General features: G+C 33.0%; 1 protein-coding gene and 1 long non-coding RNA gene across 2 annotated transcripts in view; one reads left to right on the plus strand and one right to left on the minus strand.

The window, feature by feature from the left end:
* Window positions 1–2334: 2334 nt before the first annotated feature.
* The window catches only part of Mbl (muscleblind), a 227706-nt gene continuing 217585 nt past the window's right edge, over window positions 2335–12455 (plus strand). The window contains exon 1 of the mRNA XM_064057273.1: window positions 2335–2521. The gene's annotated coding sequence lies outside the window, so the exon portion shown is untranslated. The remainder of the gene's footprint in view (window positions 2522–12455) is intronic.
* On the minus strand, window positions 3616–4225 carry LOC135130687 (uncharacterized). The gene is made up of 2 exons (XR_010280831.1): window positions 3952–4225; window positions 3616–3901 (listed from the first exon to the last, which is right to left on the minus strand). It is a non-coding gene; the product is annotated as an uncharacterized LOC135130687 (long non-coding RNA).

Raw genomic sequence — 12455 nt, forward strand, 5'->3', positions numbered from 1 at the left:
AAAAAAGAAAAACAGAACTGGCGGCTGAAATGTGAAATATTTCTGAAAAATATTTATATTATTAAAAAAAAATACAGGTTTAAGTGAAACGGAGTACACAGAGAATATGTTTACTATTATTAGAAATATAAAAACTCAGGTAAATCGTGTAGGTTTAATGTTAATCTGAGAAATTGGGTCTAAAATGGTTGCATCTAATAAGGAACACGTAACCATTAAGTCGATTCATGTTAGTGTTATGGAAGAGATACCAGACTTTAAAGTTGGATCCAGGGCACTAAATACATGGATTAGAAAGTTGGTTTTAAATTTTACTAAAATATTAATCGATTGTTTCTAATGCAGAGACAATCCATTAAGCTAAGAAGAACAAAATTTTTGAGTGAATGTCAGCACCACAGAAAAACAAAATTATACAAACCCCTTTTTCTACATGTAACATGGATATTTAGTAAAAATAGTATATGAAAAAAAAAAACATGCCAAGATGGTTCAATACAAATTGCAGTTAAAAATGTGGGAGAGGGTTGTATATATATTGTAGTTCCTGCTACCAATAAACAAAGATTTACTGAATCTAATTTTAAAAGCAAAAACAAAATCTGGCGATTATTATGAGAATATGAACCAGGAAAGTTTTTAAAAGTAGTTTTAGTTAGAGGACCCGGGGTGGGCTAGTTAGCATCATGCTTGCCCGCTACACCTTGGGTCGTGGGTTCGATTCCCGCCATGGCTCTGGGTGTAACGTGTATGTCCCGTTCCCCTGTAATTGGGCCTCAGTGCCTGTTGGGGGACGTAATTAATAAAAAAAAAAAAAAAAAAAATAAACAGCAATTAATATCCAATCTTCCGGAACCGTCTCTTGTTATAATGGATAATGCAACTTACGACAGTAGACTTATGGTGTGTATTTTAGTTTATATTAATTACACTATACCTATATTTCTGCTTTATTTGCTGGAAGAAATTCCTCGAAAGAGTTGGACAAAGAAAAAACACGAAAAGATAGATTTTTCTAAAAAAGCGATGAAAGATCAGATTTGGAATGTTCTGCGCAATAGACTGCCCGAAAGATTGTATATTTAGACCACTATACTTAAGAATACACTGTGTCCTAAGACTTCCGCCATACCATTGTCATTTTAATGCTACTGAAATGGTATGATCGAAATGTAAACGAAAATCCGATAAAAGTATTCCAAAAACTGATCCTTCTATTGTTAATGTACTGAAAACTTGGGAAAATGTAATCAACCATGTTCCCAATATACACTGGCAAAATTATATATAAGTAAACGAAAAATAATGAATTCGCTATGGCAAACGGAAAAGATTCTAGGCAATTGTGAAACAAATCAAGTCATTATTTTCAATGCTAATTCCCTTTCAGATGATAGTGATAGTGAAGATGATGACAGTAGTTGATGATTTAGAGTTGTGTTATAACTTATAATTATTATTCAATTAATTTTGAACTTCTGCAATTTGCATTGATATGTTATCATAGCAAGTTGTCCGTAATATACAAGAAAACACATCCCTCTGCTCACTAAAAAACATCACAGTCTAAGTGTTTTGAACAGGGATATTTCCAAGACTTGACATATACTTATGTGTAGTAAGATTTGCCGAAACAGTAATTAACAGGATTTAAGAGACTAATGGCTATGAAAAGATGTCATGTATTAAGATACTAAATTTTAGCTTCAAAATAATTTTCTCCGACTTGTGTATACATTTCAGTTAATTTTTCTGGATTATCGAGGCGCGTGGTCGTGTGAAAAAAGCAGTGCATTTATCACTTTTCTAATGTGAGTATACAGTGTGTGAATTTTGAATAACTCTGTTTAAAAAAATCTCTTTAAATCATTAGTTGCATAATTATTTACCTCTGTCTAAAAATATTAATACCAAGTTCAATTCATGTTTCTAAAAGTGGCGGGAAAATTCGTTAACTTTATCAGAAAGTAAATGTTTTTCTCTTTTCTTTTCATTTATAGTAGTGATTTCAGTAATATTGGGTTATTCGCATAGAGCACGCATTGAATGCTTCAACGGGGAAGCAGAAGTACCAGCCCTCGTTCAAGATGCGGGCGTCACATTCTGCGTTCGGAAGCTCTTCCGGCAGCAATTAAAGCACGTCCGTTAAAAGTGGACACTTTAAAGCTCGCAGCTTAAACAATCTAAATGCAATCTTCTCCAAACAATTAGCTAGTTCCTCAACTGAAAGCTCAATCAATAATTCAGCATGTTTGAATCCCGCGCTCCGGGCACTTGTTCTTTCTCCGCCCGACACCCACACACGAGCCGGCCCGGAACCGACCGAACGCGGAATGTGTGTATATCGCACTTTCTGTCAGCTGCTTGCTTTCACGGCGGTCCGACGTTCGCTTGCTTAGTACACTTTAGTTTGAAATTTTATTTGTTTATGTGTCCTGCTAACTGTGTGCTGTGTGAAATAACCGTCGTCGTCCGAACCCGAGTCCCGTGGAGCTGCCCGGAATCCGCAACGCTTTCGAAGGTAAGTCCAGCCGATTCCGGGTGCGACTAGGTTAGAGAAGGGCACGAGGTTAAGCACCCCGCTCGCCGAGCCGCGTCACGCCCATCTGTTTGTTGTTTGACGTTTCGCAAGGGCTTGCGGCCGCTTTTTCATTTACGACGTCGGCGGTGTGTTGTCCATTCGCCCGTAAACTAATAAAGCCGTGTTTTCGATATTAACAGCCGACGTCATAGTTTCGGAGTCGGCGCACGAAGCAAAAACAGAGAATGTCGGACCGATTTTGTTTTGGGGCATCGCTAACATGCTGGCTATTACGTTAATCAACTAAAAGCGACTATATTTGATGGCAGTGGACTTATACCCCGTTTTTCCACCACGGAGATTCGCATTCAGACTGCCTGATCGGTTTGTGCACAAAAACAATAAACATTGCACAATGTAAAGAATGCACATATCCATAACCTCACTTTCGTTTGACAAGTACACAGTGGCACGAAGCATTTTGTTTTTAATTCTGCTTTGAACTACAAGTTACGTAAGTAAGATCATACAACATTACTAAAAATTGACAGTGTGGATAGCTCAGAAGTTTGCAGATTAGTTTCATTTTTAGTTTTTAAGGCAAAGGACTAGTCAGTAGTCGTGTTAAAGTCAGCATCTGGAATTAACCGTATTGAAAAACAGCAGGGTCGTAGACCAAAGTTTGGGATAAACAAATGTGATTGTTGTTAAAAAATTGAGATCTACTTGTTATAAGCTACACTCAAGGACGTGGGTTTAGTCACAGTGCAGTGTGGTAATAATTTAGGTTAATAGTATCATATCGCTTATCTGTCAAGTCGAATAATTAAATCCACATCATGTACATTCTTGATAATGCAATAGGTTAAGAAACAATTGGGATATTTTTGCAGAGTTTCTTAATCAAAGAATATGCAGTGGGTCTCTGCTAGTAATTCCACCTCTTTGCATTATTTTTACTAGAATAGCTTTGTCTTTTTCTAGTGGTACATTTAAATTATTGCCTTATGTTTGTCATAAAATACGATTTTGGCTATAAAGTACGTCGTCAATGGCAACGTATCTTATAGAAATTTAAAATATGCTGCTGTATATTATTCAAGACATATTTTATTAATCTTTCTTACAATATTTTCAAGAAATATTAAAAATACAATTAGTGAATTGAAACACGTGGACACTACTTCTGGGCTTGGTAGGACTCCTATTTTCAGCCTCCACTGTATCATCTGGTGTTTCATCCAGTGCAAGCTTGCGTTCCATCACTGAAAACTTTTCTGGCAATCATTACTCTTTCCGCAAACGATTCTTCTATATAAGACTCCGCAACCTTTGACGATTCCCATCCCCCGTATCGCTTTAATGAAATAACATCTTCACCTGCATTAAAATTAAATCACTTCACATAATATTAACGTACTAAACAGTACCTGCATTAACCAAGAGACTTGGCGAACTGCGACGAAAAGAATGACCAGTGTAACTTGACAGATTTTCTAGTTTAAGAGAAGTTGCATTTTTTTGCAGGAATCGCTCTGAAGGAGTTAATTCCCACATTTTGGCGGCTAGACTAGCCCTTATAGTAATGTATCAAAAATCTTGAAGGTGAATCTTTCGGGCGTAAACCTATGGAACGTCGAGAGAGGTTGATGAGGTTAGCACCAAAACCTTCATTAATTATACTGAATCTTCTTTCCATATGAGTCTTACTATCAGGAATAACAACATTCAGTACTGTAACTTCATTTGAGATACACCTGTTAAAACTTTTATGACTTAAGCGGCTTAAGCCAAACCACCCTTATAAGTCAAACTAGCTATTGTAAGCTTTGTGGACCCGAACCGCAAGATTATTACTGTCCATTGTTGGCAGCTGTGAACTGAGTTAAGTAATACAATAGCCAGTTTGACTTATAAGGGTGGTTTGGCTTAAGCTGCTTAAGTCAGAAAAGTTTTAACAGGTGTATCTCAAATGAAGTTACAGTACATTGCCAACAGTCCTGTATGTTATTGAATTTCAAAGTGCACACTTCGACTTTTCTGCAGGCCCAAGTAATTTCAAATATTAAAACAACCTAAACAATTCTATACTTATTACTTTTATTTATTACTTACTTTTGTAAATAAATATTCTCCATCATCCGCTTGCTCTAAAAATGTTACTTCTCGCGATACTATCTTCGCTTTGTTACAACGATAACTAGCGTTTAATTTCTTTAAATAAGGAATGACAGAATCAAACTTTTCAATATGTGTATTTTGTTTTGCCTTCAGAGTTGCTTTTACATCGAATATTCTGGCCACAAGGAAGCTGGCGCCAACTTTTACGACTGTAAACGTGTTATTAATTAGCTTTTCAAAGATATTCTACGCATCTTACTGCTAAACACGTACCCTCATATCAATAAAAGCTAAAATGGCATCTTCGGTTACTTCCGCGATGCCTTTTTTAGTCTTCCACTCTTGGAACGAAACATACACTTTTTGAGATTTCGCCGATAATAAGTTACTCGGCAATTCTCCTTTTTTTATAATTTCATGTGGAAGGTTTTCACACATTTTAATGATGAAATTTATTTTTTTCAAAATTTGTTGACCTTACTACCGTAGTAGCCACACACGGCAATCTTCTCATACATTATAGCAGCTCCACTCAAATAACTAAATTGAAATCTGATAGTTTCCGATAAGTTGTTAGTGTTCGAAAAAATCTTATAGACAATACTGGTTTCATAATTTAAAAATCTCGTTCTATACGATATAGCTACGAACTCGATTTTTAAATGTCAATAAGGACTAGATACTCCGCGCTACCGTAGAAGTTAGTTAAAAGTCGTGTAGTGTTGTTCTTGACCAGTTCTTGTGTAACTAGTTTATAAAGAGTTATGGAACTGTTATGTTTTTATGAATTGATTGTGCTAGTTCTTCTTATAAATTGATTAATTAATAAATTAATAATAGCCAAAACTATTAATAATAAAATGTTCAAACCTCTTAAAGCCACGAAACCTGTTGAAACTATTTTTAGGAAATCGCTCGAAACAATTTCAGTTAACTGATGTTCGTTATTTATATAAATTTGCGCAACTTGTGATTTCTTACGTCTGTCATTTCTGTCATTTTATTTTGGCACTAAAATTTAGTGACGAAAGCTTTAATATTCAATCAAGAATCCGTTTGTCACTAAGTTTTGTTTGCGACTTTATATAGTTTTTCAATTGATCATGAAATGTGCTTTCAAGTATTGACGGAGGTGATTATTCTAATTTTAGAAACCAGGAAATGGTAGAATCTGGGTATATTTTCTTTTTTTTTCAAATTGCTACTATTTGAATTAACATGGGTCACTTGTTCTAATAAATTTCCAGTACTATCCTTTTGCAATAACATTTGTTTCGATAATAATAATCAATAGGCTGTGATTATTTTAATCTCGTGATGCCAGTACTCTAAGCTAAGTATTTTCGCTTGATTTCTTTTCATATAACTCAGATTTTGACAAAACAGATTTTCCTAAAATATTTTCATGTCTCTTTTAAAAATGTATCGTAGCGCTGAAAAAGAGTTCACATTTTAGAATTATAAATAATTTTAATCCACATTTTAATCTTTTGTGCTATATGATGAACTGAAATGCCATTTTAGACTAGTTGGTTACAGGACGATTCAGTGTTGAGTTGTAGTTCGCGGTCACCCTAGTACTTGTCAACGTTCTACATGTCCTTTGCCCTTAATCCCATTCAGCAGTTTACATGTGTTACTGACTTCAAACTACTCAGCAAGTTTACAGTCCGACATACATATTTTCCTTTTAAGTCCGCGAAGAATAGGTTCTTGTTCTTTTTCATTAATCTATTGATGATTTTGACGCTTCAGGGTCGTAACTACACACACGTTCTGATAACTAACAAAATCAACAGCATACGTCTGTTGTAAAGAAAAGGAAGATTATAAAAACCACAAACTCCGTAAACGCATAAGCAGCATTAAAATCGACCGTTTGCATTACGTTTAAAAAAAAAGCTGTATATAGGTGCTCTGATTTTAAGCAGCTTTTCTTCATAAATAAAGAAAAATAATGAGAAAGGGATAAGTCTTCGGCTTGATACTCAATGTATAATTCATATAGGAAATTTTTTGAAATATGTTTTTAGGTTCTGAGGGACTGCATTAATTTAGATCTAAATCCGAAACAATAAATGTGAGTTTGGTACCAAAATCATGAATTCTTTTATCCGTTTGTTTTTGACGTTTTGCAAAAGCTTTCGGTGGCTTGTTCATTTTCGACGTCGACGGTACGCTGTTGTTCGTCCATAAATGAATAAATTGTATTTTCATTATTAACATAACAGCTCACGTCACACTTACCCAATCGGACACGACGGCAAAACAAGAGAAATCGAGCCGACTTTGTTTCGGGACTTCGCTAGCACAATGTAGTGCCTATTATTTCTCAATTAAATGATTACATTAGGTGGCAGGCGCGTACCCCATTTTTGCGAGCGAATCGATTCATACCCTGTCTTTTTAGTGGACTCCCTCGCTTGTATACAATGACTAAGTAAATTCACTTGCATTCTTTTTTGCTTCAACTAAAATTTAGTGGATGGATAGCAGAAATAAATTAGAGTTTCATCAGCATGTTTAAAAAAAAACGGAATTATGTATTTAGGTGTTACGAAAATAATGCGTCTCGGTTCGTTTTGTCTTATCGTGACCAAGACAATGGTTACGCTTTCAGAATAACTAAATCTATTTGGAGAACATACCTTTATGTAATTATGATTTCAAAGAGCCTGCTAACTAAATTAAAACTGGAAACAGCAGTGGATACTGTTAAAGGATAATAAACGGTTCAAACGAAATATATTGAGTGGCAGCGTCTTAAAGAAAACAAGCTTTCGATTTTGTTATACACCTTACATAATAGCCTTGATTTTTATGTATTTATTACGAGTTAACATAAAAAGATTGATGATTATTTTGCTACAAAATGGAGTTCGAATAATGAAAGTTTTTTCTTTGAAAGAAAAAATGGTTGTAATAAATGATGGAGATATGATAATCGATTTTTGGACAAAGTGTTGCTTTTGTCCTAAATTTAGTTTATTTAGTCCTGGTACTGATTCATGTACCGAACTACAATTTCAGGACACATATCGTCAAGATAGAGCAGTGTTAGATTTTTAGTCGTACCTTAAATGATGAAAAAAAAAGAACACTAATTTGGTTTTATGTGTTTATCTCACAGCTTTGATCGTTGTAAAATTTAAATATATTGATATTTCATAAACATAGGAAACAATTCTTATTTATCAAATACTGCCCTGGACAGAACCTTATATACAATATGTTTGATATTTTTGACTCAAACCATAAAGTCTTTAGTTAATTTGTGCGTAATAACTTACAAACTAATTTTTGCTGAGCCCAACGGTAAAGCAATTTCTTTCTGTTTCACGGATTAAGAAAGGACAAATATCTTAGTTACAAAAAAAATGAACCTAAATCTTACCCCGTCGAATAAGACTTTGAACCAAACAGTTTTCTTTCTTTACTAAGTGAATGAATTTTCAAGTAATATGATGGCAAAAAAGGTGTTCCCTCAACAAACACAACTCAAGGCAAAAATTTTGCAAAAAGTGGTAATTTGCAAAAGATAACAATTTCTGAAAACGGTATTTTATACCACCTATGTAAATTGAATGAGTTGTGGAAATTCTTGTTAAAGGCACTTATTATGTTTGTTTTTATACCAATATTTATCTTTCTAGTAACCCTTTGTCTGAAATGTCTTGGATTTGGATTTCAGGCTCATTTTCTTCACGTTCGCAGTTGCGTAGTTTTGCAAATTTTATATTAGAAGAACTTCTATGGGTAATAATCTAAACGCTTAAAAGTTTTACAGCATTAACAGAATATTGTGTTTAAGAAAATTTGTGACAGTTTTTTCTGACACACATATTTCCGTTTAATATTTATGTTTATTTTGGTGATATTTTCTGTAGTATGTAATTAATAATTTCTCAGATTAGTTTTTTCTTTACTACGGAAATGTGAGTCAGTAAATACCAATAAACTCATGTCTGACATTATGTATGTATTTAGTTAAATGCTTGTGAATGTTTGGTTTAAAAAGTAGATATATTTCTTTTAAGACACCTGAACGGCAAGTATGTTATAAAACAATTAACGATGAACAAAATGTATATACATTTTAGAGGTAATATGTGCTTAATTTTGCGTTTTATATGTTGTAAATAAACATTTGGAAATGGGTGTTTTCCTCAGAACGTTTATATTTTATTTACTTGTCTGATTTATAATTGGTTTATGTTAACATATATAATTTGCGCAATTTAAATGAATAATGAAGTCAAGTTGTTCATTCGTCACGTTAAATAAAACCAATGATAAATATTTATTCAGAAAATGGTTACCAAAAATAAACCAATCTTTCGTTTAATAAACGTTTATTCAATCAGTCTATGCTGCCGGGGAATTCACTGACTATAATGTTCATGACGAAGCCATTTCTGCAGTGACAGTCTGACGTTAAAAGTATTTCAAAGCTTGTTTGTTACAAACTGGCATAAATCCGATTATTTAAATTTAGTTTATTGTGAGTTAGTCTTTATTTTGAATGCGAAAAACTGAAAGATTTAGTTTTATTTATAAATTACTGCAAGAAAGCAAGTTGTCATAAAAGTCAATGAAGTCTATCAGACTTTCAGTGCTAAATATTTTTCTTTCATCCATGACTGTCTTGTTCTTTTTGAATTCAATTTAATAATTTCGTAACAGAAATTAAATGATATTAAAAAAATATAATTTAACTAACCTTAGATTTTTGCTGTAAATACAATGACGTATACAAAATTATTACCATATCTCAGTCATTTCCTTTTTTGGTGATCTCATAAAGCTTAATAGTGTGAAAAATAAGTCTTTTATTGTTTGTTTGCCATTTTGTCTACAACTTTTGTTTATACAAAATGGCAACATTCAGATCTGATTTATTCATTGTGTTTCTACTTTACTGAATCAAATTGTTCATATGTTAAGATGGTTCTTCGTAGTTATTTGACAATGATATGGAATGTCAGGACATTAAATTCCGATTATTTAAAAGCAGAAGTGGTGTACTGAATCCGTTTTTGTTCCTACTTTTTATTGATGACATTGTGAAATGCTTCCTTTCGGATTGCTTATTCTATGCAGCTGATTCAAAATTATATCATATCTTAAAAATTGTGTCTGGCTGTGAAACAGTGCAGTCTGATCTACAGCGCTTATGTCTATGGTGTATCTTCAACCGTGCCTAACTGAATAAAGACAAGTGCATAGTGATGACATAAACTAGGAAATAGACCCCAATTATGCAGGATTATAGCTATCACCTTTGATAGCAAACTGACCTTTAATGCTAGTATTGAAATGCTCTGTATACAATGTTACAAATTATTGGGTTTTGTTGTTAGAAACACTGGGGATTTCGACAGTAGGGTGCTTATTAGTTAGTTACTTTTTTATGCTTTGATACGAAGTGAATTAGAATATTGTTTTTGTCTCTGGAATCCATGTTATGATAAATATACATATGATTGAAGTTGTACAACGTAAATTCTTGAAAACTCTGTATTATATAAAACATAAAACCTTCCTGGATATGCTTATCAAAATCTGTTGGATGCATTCTCATACCAATCACTGCAAGACCCTAGAAAATTGTCTCACGTTATTTTTCTTATTAAACTAATTCAAGGTAAAATTTCAGATGGGTACCTACTTGAACTTATAAATTTCTTTTAGTGCCCTGTTTGAATTGTAGAATTTCTAAATTATTTTATTTGTCTGCTGCCACGACGCGTTAGTATACACACACAATCACCGATTTATTATTTCTATGTGTAGTACTGTTAAGTTTTGCACGGATATTGATATTTTTACGATTAGTTTAAATAGATAAGTATAATTTTTCTAAATTTTAGTTTAGTATTTTTTGTTTATTTTCTTTTTCGCTATAATATTATCCTGTAATGAGTTGTAATGAGTGTTGCATAATAAAGGGTTATTATTATTATTATTATTATTATTATTATTATTATTATTTCGTTTCCGTTTAAATGTACTTATAATTTGTAAATATATTTGTTCTCTTAGTTATCAAAAGATACTGATTTTAATTTTCCACAAAAAAAAAAGGATTAATCATAGCCACTGCTCCCCTAGAAACATATTGAATGTAATTGTATTAGTTATTCGACTACTTAATAAATAATCCAAGTGCTAATCTCTTTTAAAGTTGCAGTGTTAGATTCGAGATTTGTTTTGCGAAGAGTTATTTTTCAAAATCTCACTGTTCGAACGATAGCTGTTCTGCCTATGGCTAGCTTGCGAATAATAACATGAACTTAAATATATATACGCCCATTGAAGTAACTATTTTAAAAATATGCTTTTGATACAGATTGTTTTAGAATGTACGCAAAGGATAATAGCAATGGCTGTTGAAGGTGTCATCCAACTGTTTGAAATAGTAAATTACTGTCGCGTTTATTGTTGTTTATTGTTGTCTTTGCAGTATGATGGGTAATACCAAAAACCACTTAAATTCCGTTTCAAATCGACTGACATTTGAATCTTAAAAAATACATGTTGGAAATTTCGTACCTGCAAACAAGACCACAGGAAGTGCTGTAACCAAATGTCAGCTGTTTTAAAATTGCAACTAATTATTATCACAAATAATTTTCAAAACATGGTGCATTTACACGAAAAAAAAACAAAGAGAGAAAAGTCACGAAACATATCTTCTATCACACTGTTGGCGTATTATGAAAACGTGGCGTGCATCCATCATCTAGCTCTTTATTTTTCTGTTTCGGTTAAAATTAACGTATATAAAGAATATTTCACTCTATATTGCTGGTATAACATTTTGTAATAATTAATTATTGTTACAAAGCTAACATTCCACATTGCTATATGGAATTTAAAAAAAATTGCAACGTCGAAATATTATTTTCAGTAAAAATAAAATTTCCAAAAATTTATAATTTATTGGGACACTTGTTGATTTGCATCGTCTGTTTTCAAATGTAGTATGTTCCTCTTTAGTTACTCGTGTGTTTGCAATGTGAATATCAAATTTTTTAATTCATATCACTGCTAGAGCTGGATTCTGAATTTTTGCAAGTTGTCTTTTTTTCAGTCAACACAGTACCTTTATGTACCAATATTCTCTTGCACTGGGGACCCCCATGCAAGATCATTTTTTATTTTATCAAGAAAAATGATTTAAATGTTTGTTCGATTACATAGTAGACGCATATCCGTTTCTTTACATGCTGCTTATGTTACCCCGAATTACCCCTAATTAAACAGCTTATGGAATCGTGCAATTCGAAATAAACTGTCTTATCGGCCCCTGTGTAAACATAATAAACATTGCATAATCATACCGCAGTGCTTTAAAAACAGAATTAGCTCACCGGCTCGGCGTGGCGTTTCGCTACACTAGCCGTAAGAGCAATTATTGTTTTATTGTTGTCGTAACTTTTACACAATACGCAATCCTTGATAAGCAAATGCCCATTTTTCGTGTACGAGGGAGTATCCACTGTGGGATTACGACAATAGTAATACATCTAATTCTCTCTCAAACAATTGGTTTTTTATTTGAGTTCATTGCTATAAACTTGTTGCTAATCTATATATATGTCTTGCATATGTAACGAAAAACATGCTTACCTGGGTTAACTTAGTTATTAGTTTTTTTTTTTACTATTACTCATACAATTCTACAAAAACGTGGTTACTAAGGCCAAACAAGTGTACCTACTATTCGTAACAGAAAGACCAAATTCACTTGAATGTTCCGAAACTCTGTAATAACATTATATTCGTATTTTTTTGAGCATTATTTGTATCT

The sequence above is a fragment of the Zophobas morio genome, unplaced genomic scaffold (assembly GCF_036711695.1).
Source record: "Zophobas morio isolate AGI-343-1 ecotype UQ-CSIRO unplaced genomic scaffold, CSIRO_AGI_Zmor_V1 ptg000017l, whole genome shotgun sequence".
NCBI lineage: Eukaryota > Metazoa > Arthropoda > Insecta > Coleoptera > Tenebrionidae > Zophobas > Zophobas morio.